Below are 16887 nucleotides of genomic sequence, written 5' to 3' on the forward strand. Positions count from 1 at the left end.
ATTTAGCAAGAAAGTCTTCAAAGTCTTTCAGAAATCTCAGCAAACTGTATCTCTGCAATCCCTCTTATCCAAGTGCTTGCTGACACATTCAGAAGACTTCAATCTGAGTTTATAAGGCAAGACTTCTTTTGGCAAGAGCAATGTTGACAAAACCCTTGTTGACCTTTCCCTGGTAAATCACATCTCCCCACGTATTCACTAATTATAGTTGTACTAGTCTGTGCGGAATAGGTGTCACTTTGAATGGTCACTAGTTCTCCAGCTTTCCCTTAGAAACAATTAAAAAAAAATGTAACATTTGATACAATCTACTTCTTAGGTTCCAAGAAAGTTTTAAGCCAGCAGTTAGAATTTCACTGCACTGTACGAATTATTGCATCCTTGAGTTTCCTGGGTGAGCAGTATCTGTTGAGAATTTGTCTCAAAGTTGTTTGTTTTGCATCATGAACTTGTTTTTAAGTCAACATCTCCATTTGAAACAGATCAGAAATAAGGCCAATGATTAAGTGTTCCAGCAGAGGAACACGTATTCAGAGGTTCTTTTGGGTTTTCCACCATGGCTTTATCATTTCTCAGTACTGGTTTTGCAGCCAGTTTGGTTGGTGGGTTTCAGTTTCTGGAACTTGGTGCACTAAGATTATTGAAATAATCTTAGATTATTTCAGATCTTATTGAAAATTATTTATTATATGCATTTTATGGCTCTTTCCATCAATGTCATTAATGAAATCTACCATAAACTTCTGAGTTACAGGTTTGATTGGGTTTTTCTCCAAATGAAATGTTTTGTTTTGGTTAGCCTTCCCTTGTATGTGATTAATCCATGTTTGTGCTTAATCTAAACCTCTTTCTGGCTTTTGGGTTTTGGTTTTAGGGTTTGTGGTTTTTTGGGTTTTTTTGATACAGTACAGCCATTCTGAAGTATATAATAAATAATTTTCCTCTACCCATGTCTTGATTCTAGTGACTTTCTGTAATTTTTGGCCTCCACTGAGTACAGAGTTGAAGTTTCAGGTAGATTATACTTCACCAGCTTTCCAAGATGTCTTTTCAGATTAATAACAACTAAGCAAGTGCTCATCATTGTAAGTATTTGGTGAAGGTTACATATAACATTTATAAACATCAATTTTCATTTGCCATCTTATCAGATGTGATTTAATATCACAGGATCTTTCTGCAAGTCTTAGAATCAACTTTAGATTTAACTTTTTGGAATGCCATTGTTCTATCTGTGAACTGTTTATCCCAAATTCCAGATCACATATTGGACTTCAGAGGTATCAGTACAGATCCATTTTTTTTATCAATGGATAGACTATCCTATCTCTCAGTGTTTTGTAACTTGTGAAGGAAGATACAGAAAGCCAGATAAAAAGTTTTCTTTTCTATTATTACTTGAACTTTCCTGCTGACTAGGTTTTTTTTCTTCCATTTCCTTCTTATCTCACAAGGACACTTTATTAATAGAAGTTGTTTGCCTGCAAATATTTTTAGGGTTATAGAACTGTGCTTTGGGTTTTGACAGAGCCCATCACAATGAAGTTGTTAGATAAAAGTGTTTAGACTATTGGTATTTTATAATAGCATAAGAGTATATAGTAATTATGAAAATTGTCACTGATTTACCAATATGGTTTATACCATATTAATAACAATAACTGATTTGGCATCAGTAGGTTAGTTTAATGGCATGTCTGAGTGGTTTGTTTTTTTTTTTTAATCTTAATTTGTTTATATAAATATATAATCTTGTGTCCAGTACAAGACCACTTTTGGAGTGTGTTAATACTCAATATCAATAGAAATGCATTCTTTCCTTCCCACAGTAAGGAATTTGAGCCATTTTATTAATATGAGTATGGACTAAACAAGATATTCTAAATACAAAGGATATGATTAGAAATTAATGAGAAACAGCATGTAGTATGTAAATGAGGAATAGCACAAGTACAGCACATTGAATAAAAAAAAAGAAACTAAATAATTTTATATATTAGGCAGTGAATGTGTTTCCCTGTGTTAATAATAAAAGCTGGAGATGTGGAGTGACAGCTAGCTGGGTAACTGACCCTGTTCACAAACAGGGTTCCTTTAAGAACAACTGTTTGGTAAAAGAGGTAAACCCACTACCCAGTGATTCATAAAATACACAGTCTAGTAGTTTGTTTGGAAAAGAAGATGGATTCTGTGGCATGCCCTGGAGGAAGATGGTGGATTACCTTTGTTTTGTGAACGTTTGAAGAGTAAATGATCCCCCGAGGAAAAAGTCCTGATCTTGGTTCTGAGCTAAAGAGATAAGCAGAGCTCCTCCCCACCCATGTGGGAGATGTAGGCTTCATAAAGCTGCATATTTTCCCATGGGAATTACTGAAACCCATATTACGTGTGGCTTTTGAATCTATGTTGGGCAAAGTCCTGGGAAGTGCAGTGACTTATAAGAAGTGTTCATACTTTGGGAGAAGGGTGGAATGAATAAATTAATAAATTTCTTCCACTTTCATGATCATCTGCAGAAAGAAAAAAACAAAAACAAAAACAAAAAACAAACCAACAACTTTAAAAGCACCTGGGAGTTTCTCAAAGTGAAATAACCTCCAAAACATGGAGAAAAAAACCCAACACCAACACCCCAGCACTGTGTTTATGTTGCACAAGGAGGGTTTTGTGTTTGTTTCATGCCATGGAACAGGGACCTAACAGCAAGAACAGGTCTGCAAGAGTTAACAGGCAGAAGACTAGTATACTTTGGCCTGATTGCTGAGGTTGTCGTCTTCCTCTTGCTGATAAATGAGATCTGGACTCCTGTGGCATACCAGTTCTGAAATTTCTGTAATTCCTCTCTTCCTTACCTTTTTTTGCTCCACTCTTCCATGTCTGTCTTTCACCAAGTCATATGACTTAGTCTCCTCTTTTATCTCCAGGGATGTTTTTCTTTCCCATGCAGCATTTCATTACTTTGAAGGCCTCACCCTTACTTAGCACTGTTTGGCCTATTGTCACTTTCAAAATATGTAAAATAGCACTCCACATCAGTGATCCAGGAGTTTCCAACATTTCAACATTAGTGATCCAATGATTTCCCAACATTTCCCCTGCTTACTCAGAAAGACAGAAATTTGGCTACAACTCTTGAAATATACATATTCCAGTATTTTCTGACTTCGAGGAACTTCTATGGTCTCCTGTGGTCTTCCAGGACTACACAAATATGCTGCAACTGGACTGACTTACCTGCTGTGCTAGTTTTGAAATCTGCTATTACTGCATCACAAAGGAAAGCAGAGACTAATATGAGAGAGCTTTTTAAAGGCAGAAGCAACCTGAATTTGTTCTACGTTATTGTGAGCATATGTTCTCTATAATTATAATAACACATAATGCTCTTCTTACCTGAAGCATATCAAAGTTAATCTTCTTAGGGAGGGAATATACTCTTGTGAAGTTACTTCCTGCTTTAGCCTTTTTAAAATCCACAAAGAAATTACTTGGGCCCTACCTTCTGACACAAAGTGGTCCCTATTTCTTTTATCTGCCAGGAGATGGTGCTGCCAGTCTTCCATCTCTTCCTTTCCAGTTTTTAGGAGAGGTGGCACGTGTTTATGTATCAATAACAAAGATACTTCTGCCATATGACTGGTATGCTTTTGTCCTAATAGGGATGCTAAGACAAACAGAAAACACCTTTCCATATTTAAAGCTTACTACTATCTTACAACTGGACAGACATATTTAAGATTCACCAGGTGTCCTTGGCAAAGCCATTCAGGAGCTTTCCAGAGTTTTTTAGTGTTCCATGGCAAGATGATGAATATAAAGCACTTTATGATTTCCTGGATTGTTTCACACATGCCTTTCTCACCTTTACAGACATCTGTGGATACACTCTGGCAAGAGGGTTCATACTTTCACAGGCATCCCAGCCCTGTTCGGAGAACAAGAGCTGTGACACTGCTTTAAATGGAAGCAAGATGCAGTTTTAAAACTCATCCTAAATCACTTCTTGTAATTTAGACAGTTCTGTTAGAATCAGTGTTAACAGGTCATGTGGCTTCAGGTTCCACTGAGCACACTTCAAAAATTTGGCCTGAAAAGACCTTGCAATGTGTAATGGAGAGACACATTCTCTTCTGCTTGGCCATATTTATAAATATGTGTGAATGCCACAGAACAGCGTACTTCCTTTTAAGCTTAAAGGATCAATTTTTTGGCTTTGTTTATTTGGCATCAGATTTTCTTTTCATCAGTGCAATTGTTTGGTAACACTCATGGCTACAGTAAAAAAAACAACAACAACAACAAAAACCACACAACCCCCCCCCCAAAAAACCCAAAAAACCCTCCACAAAACCCCCAAAAAACTAAAAAAAAAGAGAACTGGACCTAATGTCAAATCCCCAGGTTTTGTTGTGTTCTGGTTCTAAAATATATCCTGATGATTTAACATATATCCTGGTGATTTCTCTTACCCACCCAACAGCTTTCACAGACACTGGTGGAAGTTAACATCTTTGGTATCAATTCCTGCTCTTCAGAGAACATCAGATATTTTTATTGATTCTCTTTTCACTCCTAGGAAAAAGCTTCTTTGATGTGAAATGTAATAGAAGAAAAGAGAATATTAGCACAAGGTAAAATGTGTTTCTTCTGGGCAGTATTTTTGATCAGACATTATTCCAGGAGTATTGTTAATATAAAGGCAGCAAATATGGACCTTGTGGAAAGTAATGAAATGTGGGCCAGTCTCCAGCTGTACTATTTTGGTGTATGAGATGCAAAGGGAACTGACTGCCAGTATAGTCCTAAGCAAAACCTGGCAGCTGGACAACTGGACACGTACCATAGTAAAAAAACCAAAACATTTAACTGATTGAATTTGCCTATATTTGGGTTTGGAAGGATCTGCTGGCATTCTACCTTATGCAAACTGCTTTGCTTCTACATTTGTGTGTGTGTATGTACTATGTCTTTATATACATATGAAGAGTTCCTGTTTAGGCTTAGAATAATATGAAAGAGACAAATGAAACTCTTTTCGGCAAACTGAAATCAGTATTTGGTGGCTTCACGAGTGAGACTTATTCTCATGCATGACAGTAGAAAGCTGGTGCTCCTGGGTTTTTTTTCCCTTGAAAGCTAGGTTGACAGTATGGGATTTAAGTGTAAGTGGAGACTTCAACATGCTATGGAAAATTCATGTATTGGATTTTGTACCATCTGCATTACAAAGAAACAGAAAAAGAGTGGGCTAGAAAAAGGCTGTGCTGGAATGGATTTGTGCCTTCTAGGGTTTTTTGGCAATATCTCAAATACGGAGCAACTAATGGAATACGTGGAATGTAGCGTTAGATTTTGCTTGCTATTCCTAATTAGAGCTGTAGTAGACCACACTTGTGAATGAGGCATCATCGAGAGTTCCTTGAAAAGAGATAAATGCCTCAGTCAACCAAATAAGACCTTGCATTTTCCCTGTGTTCCACAGTGAGAACTGGAGTCCTGAGTCTCCTGCAGAATCAGATGGTCTTGAAAAAATTGCTGTGATGGGATGCTGCAGCAATTCTCCTGTAAAATGAGAAGTTGTGTGCCTGCCTCTGAGCACTGTCTTAAAGCCTCAACAGAGAGGAATGATCAGGACAAGAGGATGTCCTGTAGTGACCTGGTGACTTTGCAGCAGAAGGACAGGGCAGTTACCCTAAATTGCACCACTGACTGAATGAACCCATTTACCCCAGAACTGGAGGAATGCAGGCAGTTTTTTGCTGAGCTGCTGCAGTTCTTAGTGTCTACATACTAGCTATCAACAAGCTCAGAGATTTCATTCTCCTTACTTATTTTTGACCCTGTCAACTCACTGATGTCTGAGCAATATAAGTGTGAAGCATTGCTGCTCCAGGCTAGCAAGTACTTCACACTCTGAATAGGTGTAAGTGCCTGCACTGAGCAGGAAATCTGGATCCAAGTCCTCACAGTTCTTTCTCAGACTAAATAGCTCTCCTGAGTACGTGAGTGAGACCAAGAGGATTTATTTTTAAATAACTTCTTTACAAAGAAAAGTTCACCAAATGTCTTGGATCTATGAACACTGTCAAAATCTTCATGTGACCAGAATTCACACATACCACCTGTTTCCAACAAGAAAAGGAAATCTCTATGAGCAACCTGCATCTGGGACAGCAGTTCACCACTGCAAAATGGGGCTGCCCATGTGTTGGACTTGTAGACAGCTTACTGATATCAGGCTTGGGAGCACCACTGGCTCACTTCATCCAACAGTCAGGGTCCAGGGACCCAGACTGGCCATCCTCATGATGGAGCTTTGGTGACGGAGCTGCATTTGAACTGCTTAAGACCTGTGTGTAATTCAAGTCACCTGCCCATCAGCTGAGATTTCAGCATTTTTTAATATGTCTTCTTATTTATATGCCTTTGATGTCTCATTTTCATGGTGCCTCATTTCTTTCCTCTCCAGGGCTTTCAGTTCCGTGTGCTTGAAATGTGACTCATAGAATCGCCACTCCCCAGCCCTGCCTGATTACACTGCTCTGGGATGTGCTCACCAGCCACATCTGATACAGGGCACACAGCAGGAAAGCAAGAGAGAAGGGCACTTCCAAGAGACACTTCAGCTTCAGGACAGTGCTGCTAGAAGGCATGTTCCCTTCTACACCTGTGCAGGCTCTTCATCCTTTTCCTGGCCTACCTGCAGTGGTTTGGTTGGAAGTGTATTCTGTGTAGCGGTAGTAGAGAGCTTCGAGAGACCTGCCCTCAGCAAATATGCTGGCTGTGTTATTCACTGAGCTGTAGCTTAGATCACCCTGGTAACACAGCTCTGCCATCGTAAGGCAGCTGGGAGCACTTTGGTAATTCTGTAATCACAAATGTCAGACTAGGTCGGGAGTCTCCAAACAGTTTGGATCACTGGAGCGTAGTCAACACCGAAAACTTATTGCACCCTATTATTAAAATTATACCTAATACCATGTTTTCATATGATTCTGTAGAGTCCATATCAATGGCTCATGGGGCACAGTAAGGAAACCACAGGCCAAAATACTTCAACTGTAACTAACTTAAGGTACCATTAAAGAGACTCTGTCTAAGTCTCCTCACCTTTCTGTGTGTGAATCAATTTTCGGTGGTAGAGCACGGACAGTGATATATATATTAGATATGCAATGCAAGAGCCAAATGTTCATAGGTATTATACACCTGCTGACTTAAAGCACCAATTTAAAAGGACTGGGAAATAACCTGAAAACAAGCACAGTGCTAGACCCATTTTAAAGTGATTATCTTAGGTGATTTTCTTTATGAAAAGCAACACCAAGCTTGGGTTTCTCACACATGACTGCAAAGTGTTACTGGTGAGGAACTAGTAGGCAGACGTTTCTAAGGTCCCTAAAGCAGGAAAGCACAAGCACAGAGTTTACTGCAAATCTAGGACAGAAATTCATACTTGCTTATTACTCTTTAGATATTTTTTTTCTCAAAAGAACACTGATTTATATATATATAAGGGATGTTAATATGGCTCTTTGTAATTTTTTTTGCACTTGGGGGAAAAGATAATAAAGGGAGTGTTTGAGAAAATGTCTCTTCTGAGCAAATGCCTGTTAGTTAAGATAGTAGGTAAACAGCACTGTAATTAAAGGACTCAAACACTTTTGAAGTTGCTGAGGAAATGTGTGACAAATATCATCAAGAATGTAGTTCAAAGGATAAAATTTGTATCTCTAAGACACACAGGGGAAGTCTAATTCTGATCCTATGCTAGTTGGGTACCTGGCTTCAGCTGAATCAAACTTTCTCTGCTGTCAGATGTCCACACTGGGCAACTTTTCTTGCTCTATCTGGGATGCTGAGAAAATATGACCCGTGGGATCAGGGCAAACGAGAAGCCTGAAACAGGTGATCAAAAGGGCCATGAAAGATGAGGAGGTCAAAAAGGTGACCAGGAAGAAGTTTAAGAAAAAAAAAAACAACCCAAACTCTGTAGTGCCATTAGAGCTTTTGCTCTTGCTCTTGTCTCCTTGATACCTTCCTCTCCTTTCCTTTTCCCTTTGAGCTTCACAAAAACTGTTCCAGTTTGGCCCGTTAAATGATGCTGAATACGGTTTGTCACTGTTTGTGTTTGTAATTAAATCACACTGAATTCTTAGGTACACTTATAGTTTATTTTATTGGCTGGTTGAGTTTTTAAAATTTATTTGTGTTTACAAATACAGGTTAAAAAAAGGAGTGAAAGGCATAAATAGTTATGCAGAATCAAGGTCTACAGTTGTTGGAATTCTGGATTGTCTGGAAGACTTCTCCAAGAGAGCTGGCTGGGAAGGTTGAGACACAGGCAAACACTTGTGGTGGGATCCCATGGGCTCCACTTACATTTTCCATGTAAGGGCAGCAGTGTCTGCACAAGACCTCTGGACTCTTGTAGCAGTGGTCATCCTGCTTAGGTGCCTTTGCCAGGATTACAGACTGATCAGATGTCTGCGCCAGCATCTCCCAGCTCTGCTGGCAGAGGCCTTGCAGAAGGAATCGTTTCCCAGTAAGAATCAGTAAGACGAGCAGACTATCCAGTGCAAATTAAACCATCCTTTTTGTCAAAAGTCAGTTCTTCTGTGTGTTTTGATGAAAACATTGCTGTAGCCAGTGTAAGCAAGAACGCATTGCTGCTGTTTCTGAGGCAATTATACTGAAATTAAAGAAAACATCACTTTTCAGAGCCTTTACAACACTAAAGTGATTAGAACAAAATTAAACCAGTTGAATTTTAGTGTGCTGCTGTTGGACAGGTTTTCTCATTTACCACAGCTGATACATGTCTTTTTCCCTTGAGAATACAGATTATTGGCTTTCTGAGTATCTAAGAAGTACTCTAAAGCATAATTCACCAAGCCCCATTCACCTCCAGAATGCAATGGTAGTTCCCCAAGAATAAAACCACCACCACTGACTGTACAAATATATTTTTACTTAGTGACTATGCAATCAGGAGTCTAAAATTAAAAAAAAGATAGTATAAAAATAAAAGAAATTAAGGACTTGAGAGAAAAAAATCCCAGCAACATTGTTGTTTATGTAAGATGAAACAAGTATAGTGGCTAGTTTTAACACAAGATAACTTTAATGTATTTATTAGTGGATTAGTGAGAACAACTGACTGCATTAATGCTTTTAATGCTATGTAGAGTATTGGGATGATTGAGCATTATGTGTGTTTGAAAGACACGCCCTGAGGAACCTGTAACTTTGAAGTTGGACTTGCTCTGAGAGGAGATATGAACCATGTAATTTCCATAGGTCCCTTCCAGCCTTAATGGTTTTATGACTCTAAAACATCATTGAAACTAAGCTGCTTTTATTAAAATATTTGCCTTGTTAGTGGCTGACAGCATTGTGTAATGATAAGAGCATTGGAGGCATGATGTTAAGCTATAAAAAGTCATAATCAATAAAGTATGGAGCCATAAACAAGCTGCACTTTATAAATGTGTGTGTGCAATTTATGCAATGTAGAAAAACAGTGTAATGTGAGGAGATGTTTCGTAAGATCCTTAAATGTGTATTACTTGTCTTGCTCCTATTAATGCAAAGATACTGCATATATGGCAGTAAATAAACCTGAGCAGTTTTTTAATTTTGTATGAGTTTATTGCTTTTATATTGCTGTTTACAGTGCAAGCTTCTAGTATTTCCTATCATAACTTAAACCGTGTTCAAATGAGCTATTTGAAAAGTTTAATTAATAAGTAAACTGTCTGTTTTTACCTGTATACAAAAACACCCAGAAAAGAGGAGTTTATCTCTAAGGATTTAGACTTTTATTTTTTTTTTTTCCAGACAACATGACCAGTAATTACTGTTAAATGTGGTTTCTAAATAGTCTTCAACCACGACACCATAATTAATGTATTTAGTAGAAAATTTTAACAACATTTTTCTGTCCCCATTTGAGTCCAGAAATCCAAGTTATGCAAAGGCAGGAGTGGTTCACAGGACTGCAAACTCACAACTAATGATGTGTGGTTACTGGCATGGAGTCAGCCTAGGTCCTTAGTAACCAAAAGTTGTTAGCATCTGATTATTACTGATTTCCAACATCAAATGAGTCAGGCATCTGCAAGCAGACACAGTCAGATCGTCAATTCTCATATATATATATATACATGTAAATATATATAACAAAATACTTATAAATAAAATATATATTTCAGTACACACACATTAGCACAACTGAAACTGTTTGGTGTATTACTCATTATTTTCCCACCTATTAGTTCTCCTGAATATGGTACATATTTTAGATTATAATTTTAAAGAGAGGAGTCCAAATCCACTTCTCAGTTGAAAGAAATAGAAGTCTTGCTCTAGATTGTTTCATTTTAATGAGTTAAACTTCTTTAGTGAACTAATTTTCTGTGGTTAATTATCAGCTCCTCTTGTTTCTTGCATTAATCCCATAAACTCCTGTTTCCTTGATTACAGGCATCACTACCAGGACATTTCATTCTGGAACAGTACAGAAACAGCCTCCCACACAATAAAGCACAGGAGGACTGTAAACAAGGTTTGCCTTTTGATGCTTGAATTTGTTTTTACCCTTAAGCCCTACTTGTGAAGGTAGAAAGAAATTGGATCATGCAGAACACCTGAAACTGTAGTAAAACAGGTTTGCTGACCATGCCAGTGTTCTGCTAGGGTGTCATATGGATTGATGCTTCTGCTAAGGATATCAAGCTTCTTTCCTTGGTGAAGATCCACATTTTGTCTTTTATTTACAACTCTTCTTTTTGTGCAGTTTGAGACTCAGGAGCTTTCACTGCTGGAAGATATTACTCCTAAAGAGACTTTGATCATGCAGCCCAATGAGTGAGAATCCAGTGTCACTCACTCTTGAGCCAACAATAAACATTACAAGACCACACCCAGAATACAGTGCAAAGTAGACAAAGAAACCTGCCTTGAGTCTGACAAGAAGGGATGTTAAAGTCCTTCTACCTGGGTTTTTGTTATGCTGCCACATCATCCATCCTAATTTGCATTGCCATGGGGAGGAGGAGTGCTCCTGGCCTCTCCTCCTGTGCATTTCTCTTCCTGAGGAACCATGCAGTGTGGGGGTCAGCATGTGGGTGGGGAAGGGAGAAGGGAAAGGTGTCCATCCTTGCATGTGGTTTTGCATTCATGCTGTCTGATGCCAGCCTAAGAGGGCCACTAGGGACAAGCAGAGATGAGACAGCAGAAGATTTCAAAGGCAGTATGGATTTCTGTTGGACTAAATTGAAAATTGACTACATAACTGTGACCTCAGAGGGATCCTCCAGAGCATGTATCCAGTGCAGCAACTGCTTGTCAGCAGAGGAGACATGGCCCAGGAAGTCAGGCTGCCACTGGAACTTTGTACCCCAGCAATTCCTATTTAATGAAAATCTTCAGACATCACTAGCAGGGAATATGAATCAGCACAGCCTTTGGATTGCTGTAATTTGTAAGGCTCAGACTGATAACATTTTATCCCACAACACTGTTTAGAAGCAATATGTAGAGTTTTAAGCCAAAGATCTTTGAATTAAGCAAGTAAACAAATTACTAATAGCAAGCAGGAGTTTTGGGGGTGAGTGGGTGCAAATGGATATGAAAGCTGAGTGACAAGGAAGAAAACCAAACACAAATACATCAAACTGCATCTGCCAGTTGCTTTTGTTTCAGTGGAGTAGGTCTCTGAGGCAGTTTCCCTGAACAGCAGCAATCTCTCTATTCCAATTGGAAAACATCAGAAACCTTCACAAGTCAAGGGAAAAAACAAGCAGGAACAGACAGGAAATATGCTGTTAAATGTAAGATTTTTAATTTTTGGTCATTCCTTCCACAAAGGTCCCTCAGTAGTCAGACACTCTTCATTTCTAAATGTTAAAACTTCTTCATTATCACAGTATTTTTCTTATTAACCAATTATATTTTTATAATAAACATGTATCTATATTTCTTAAGAGCGCAAAGATTTTTTTCTCATTGTTTTAGAAATTGGTATTGCTTTGCACAGGAAAATACTTTAGAAGAAGAATGCAGGGCATGGAAAGCTACTGACATCCCTGTATCTTGTCCATGTCTCTGGCCCCACATGTAGCAGGGTGGAGAGAGTGCTCCTTTTGGCTATATGAGTAGGAAAGAACTGATTACCAGGGCCAAAAGAATAGAGGACTTGTCCAATCTTGTACATACAAGTCTGTAATAGATATCTATTTCAGAAGGCCCCATAAAATATGTAGACAATAAATCTAAGCTAAAAGACAGGTTTTTAACATCCTCTAACCCAAAATACATAAAGAAAAAGACTAAAAACCACAACTATTAAAAAAATAAGGTACAAGAAGAGGTCAGGAGATTGGGCATTGCAGAGGCCCTTGATTTCTGCAGTAATAATATGTGACATACAGTTCTAGCAAAAAGCATTCTACTCCACTTTCTCTTACCGAGGAGGAAATCAACCTTACCACAGTTCTTCCAAAGTGGTTCTGAGAGGCAAACTCTTCCTGCATCTCAGTTGGCTAGATGAGCATCCTTCTAGTAACTGCAAATCAGAATTGTGAAGGATGTCAAGGATAAACATCCTCTTTCAGACAATACAGTGGTTTTGTGTAGTTTCCATCAAAACAGTATAGTGTTTTATTGGTCTGTATATTCTGCTTTTTAAAGTTCTTTATCTTGTACACTCTCACTTCTCCACCCAGATGCAGGTGTTTCTAAGTGCACTCTTGTAATCCATTATCATCTTAATGCTACAGTCAGGACTCTTCGGCCTTCGTGTTTGGTTTGGTTTGTAGGTATGATGTGAATAATGTTAATGGAGAATGATTACAGAGTGGGAATAAGATTCCATGTACAACCTCTACAGCAGGAGGTTATGTTAATAACATGTATTTCAAAGACTTATCCCTTGATAATAATCTAAATGCTGATTCCGATATTCTTCATATTGCAGGTAAGATCTGACACTTGGGCGACCTTGGTCAGGGAGAACAGGTAGCCTGTTCAGCCAGCAAGAAGCACCAAGTGATGGGAAAAGAAAGGAAAAAAAAAAAAACCCAACCAAAGAAAAAGTCTCTTTTTGGATCATAACAACCAGATCATGGCTGATTTATAAACAGTTGCAAAAAAAGCCATCTTAAGGCCAATCTAACCAACTGCAGACTTTGGCTCAGCAAGCTCATGTCATATGTATCCAAGGTATGATAATGGAGAAGTAGTCAGCACAGTGCTACACTTCCAAAATCTTGTAGATGAGTTGTATGGGGTAACATCAAAACTGGGCAATAGAGTATATTATTTCTGCAACTCCTTCTTTGAGCTCTTCTTCTCCTCAAGCCTTGCTTCTAGTCACACATCAACTGCACCAAGCAGATGTCTCCTGCAGCTGAGGAAGCAGCGCTGAATTCCAGAGAGAGCAGATGGCAAGTCAGTTTTAAGGGTTTCATCTAAAACACCAGCATAATGATATAGGACTGTATGGCATTCAATTAATCAGTGCTTGCAAGGTGATGGAATCAAGAATAACAGGATTTATTTGTTTCATCACTGGGAGATGTACTTTCCATATTTTTTTATCTTTGTTATCAGTTATGTGATTGCATGACTAGTTGAGGAATCAGAGACAACTCCAATGGAAAAGAGAAATTAGGTCATCTGGTCCATCCTTGCTGCCAGGACATGACTGTTCCCTGCAGTGGATCACATCCCACACAGTTATCTTTCCAACAGTCTTTTTGAAGATGGAAATGCAATTCAGAGTCCCATTTGGCTATGGCTTCCAGAGCTTTTCAGGACTTTTTATTTTGCCAAGAATGCTTAATGAGAGAATCAGATCTAACAATTTTAAATTCATTTCAAATAACCCCAAAATCTCAGAATTTAATTCTCAATAAAAACTTTTTAATAGAAAAATTATGAAATATTTGTGATAATTTGGGACACTGTTTTTATTAGACAGGAAATAGCTTCTATGACTCAACTCTACCAATTAAACAATAGGATTCCTGCTAAAAAGATCAAGCAACTAATTCAGTAAGTAGTTTAGGAAGCATCCAATACTTGTGATACTCTGAGTAGACCATCGTGAGACCCAGCACTAGTGTTAGCTGACTGTAGGGATTCCAGGTTGCCTTGATAAATTACTCCAACTGCTTGGATCCCCATCCTACAGCAGAACGTTTCAATGGGCAAACAACACTCAGACTGTACAGAGCAGGATTGGTTATTAAGGAAAAAAAAATAACACAAATGGAAAAACAGTGATAGAACTTACACCCAGGGAAATTGGTGGCACACTACTTCCCTTATGGCAGCTTTAGCATGACTTCCATGCTGCCTGCAAATGCAAACAACCCCCATCTTTTACCACAACATCACTGTACTCATTGAGTAAATCCATTATTTCAATTAGTAAGTGTCAGTCCAAGTATTTCCCTAAGGTTGATGTCCTTTCCCAAAGGACCCATTTGCTTCATTTTTACCCAGAGATGTGACCAGTTTGGTTTAAAGCTTGATTCACTTTCTCAGGTTAGGCAGGGATTCTCCAAACTCTACTCAGCCTCGCTGGATCACTTTGGCTACCAATTTCCCATCCTTCTTTGCCTTCTCACACTTATCTACATAATTTCTTGATGTTTTTAGACCATCATCCTTCACTAGAGAATTTTGTTTGAACTTTACTCTGCAGCAACATTCTCACCAGGGAGGATTCAAAAGCATTTAAGGAACTTCATTATAAACTCAGCAGTTCAGAAACAAGCTCACCATGACAAAATGACTAATGTCTTCTCTAGATCTTTGACAAGATCACAACCACTGCAACCTCAAGTACAAGTGCATGTGGTTGCTTTTTACGTCTCACCAGAGAAATAAGATTTTCTTGATAAAAGATGCCTTTTTTCCTTCTCCAGCAGAGGAAGAGTGCTCTCAGGTGCTCCAGAGTTCAGGAATAGAACAGGTTACTCTCTCCAGTTGCCTTATTAAATCTTCAAATTAATCCACATAGCTTTTCCTTTTGTCCCCAGCAGAACTACAAAGATGCTGCAGGGTTATTCCATCTCTGCTATAAACCCTGAAGTCATTGTCAAATTCTTATTATCCTACCTATCTTTTAAAGTACATGAGAACACTGTATTTCATTCCTTTACATAAATAATGCTTGACCTTGTCTTAACTTAAATGGGCTTTATCCCACTCTTTTAGGTAGTCATTGCAGTTACCAAAGGTTGTCCAAAATTCATAAGTCATGAAAGGGTCGGCATGCCAGGTGGGAGTTCCCAGGCTTTGGATGCTTGTGTATGTCATGCTCTCCACAGCAGGGTTGTGAAGCTTTACTGTAATGACAATAATGATTACATCCACGGTGACATGACAATTTTCCTTGGCTTTTTTGCAGTAACAGGTTTCTAGATTCAACTTGATGAGGAAAGATGTGGTTACTAACAGAAGAACACACTAAATTATAGACCTTTTGTGGGTGTAGCAATTTCCTACTGTTAGAGAAAAACAAAACATTCCAGTATTACAAATCCACTGAACAGTCAACTTGTTTTCTTTCTGTTACTTTTCCTACTGCACCATTTAATCCTAGTGATTTATTAATTAGTAGCAAGGCCTGCCTGGTTTTCTTAGCAAGTGGAATTTAGAAAGTCAAGAAATACAATATGAAGTTCCAGGGTGCTGATATCAATCTCATATTTGTACCTGTATGGAAAAAAAAAGGTACATTTAGAAAGCTTGAGCACCTTTTAAAAATTAAAGTGTCTTTGACAAGAATTATTTGCCCTTTCTCCTCCAGTTCCAATTGGACAAAAATATTTGCAATTGACCCCTCAACCAAGGCAGACAGATAAGCAACATTTCCTTTTTAAGACAGTGAACTAACAAGTGAGCCATTTTTATAAAGAGCAGCCATTTGGAAAAAGAAAGCATGTTTATTTCTTCAAATGTCAATGCCCATGCTGTTAAAGATCATTCTATTCAGCAACCAAAACAATTCCTTTTTCCTCAGTTGTTTTTTCCTCTTGCAATAGATTCTTTGCAGATGCACTCCAAAGTGAATTGCCTCTCTTATCAGCCAAATTATCACTGACAAAATACAAATCTAACTGTTGCAGACCATTGATGAACTGAATCCTCATTAAAATCAACAAAACCTTGAGCAAAAGGATGTGCAGCATTAGGACCCATGTCTGAAAACCAATTACTGTTACAGATGTATTGAAGTTCTGCATAATGTACTATCCCTGCATACCACAAAATTTCCTGGAGCACTGTTAATCTAAGATTCCTCTCTGTGCAGAGCTGCTGACAGCAGAATGCTTACAAGATTTAGCTAACAGGCAGCCCTGATGCAAAAATAAGTGGGTAGAAAGTAGCTAAGAGAAAGCTTTTATTTGGAATTCTAGCTATCAGCAGGATGAACATACTGATACCAGCCCGATAAACATACGTGTAGAGTGGGATACGATCTCTAGGGGGTCGCCCCCAGACTTATTTTAAGTACATAAATCACAGCATATGTTGTCCCACTTCAAAGCAGAAGTCTTCAATTGGTTAGGGTGGCACACTTAATGCTATATCCTCCACAGGAACCATTTATATTATTACTTCTCAATTTTTTTATTATTTATTGAAGCTACTGGTTTTGAACCATGGTCCACAGATTCACTAGAGGTGACTGTGTGCTCTTGGTACAGAACAGCAGGTAACCATCTCATTGCTTACACAGTGGAGCAGCACATGCAGAGATATTAAACATCTTTTCAGCTATGACCACACACCAGACCTTCATGCATGACATCCCTTACTTTTAAGTGACAAAGTATCTTAAGTCCTTTCCACTCTGGAGGCAATAACAAG

The sequence above is a fragment of the Vidua macroura genome, chromosome 3 (genome assembly GCF_024509145.1).
Source record: "Vidua macroura isolate BioBank_ID:100142 chromosome 3, ASM2450914v1, whole genome shotgun sequence".
Lineage (NCBI taxonomy): Eukaryota > Metazoa > Chordata > Aves > Passeriformes > Viduidae > Vidua > Vidua macroura.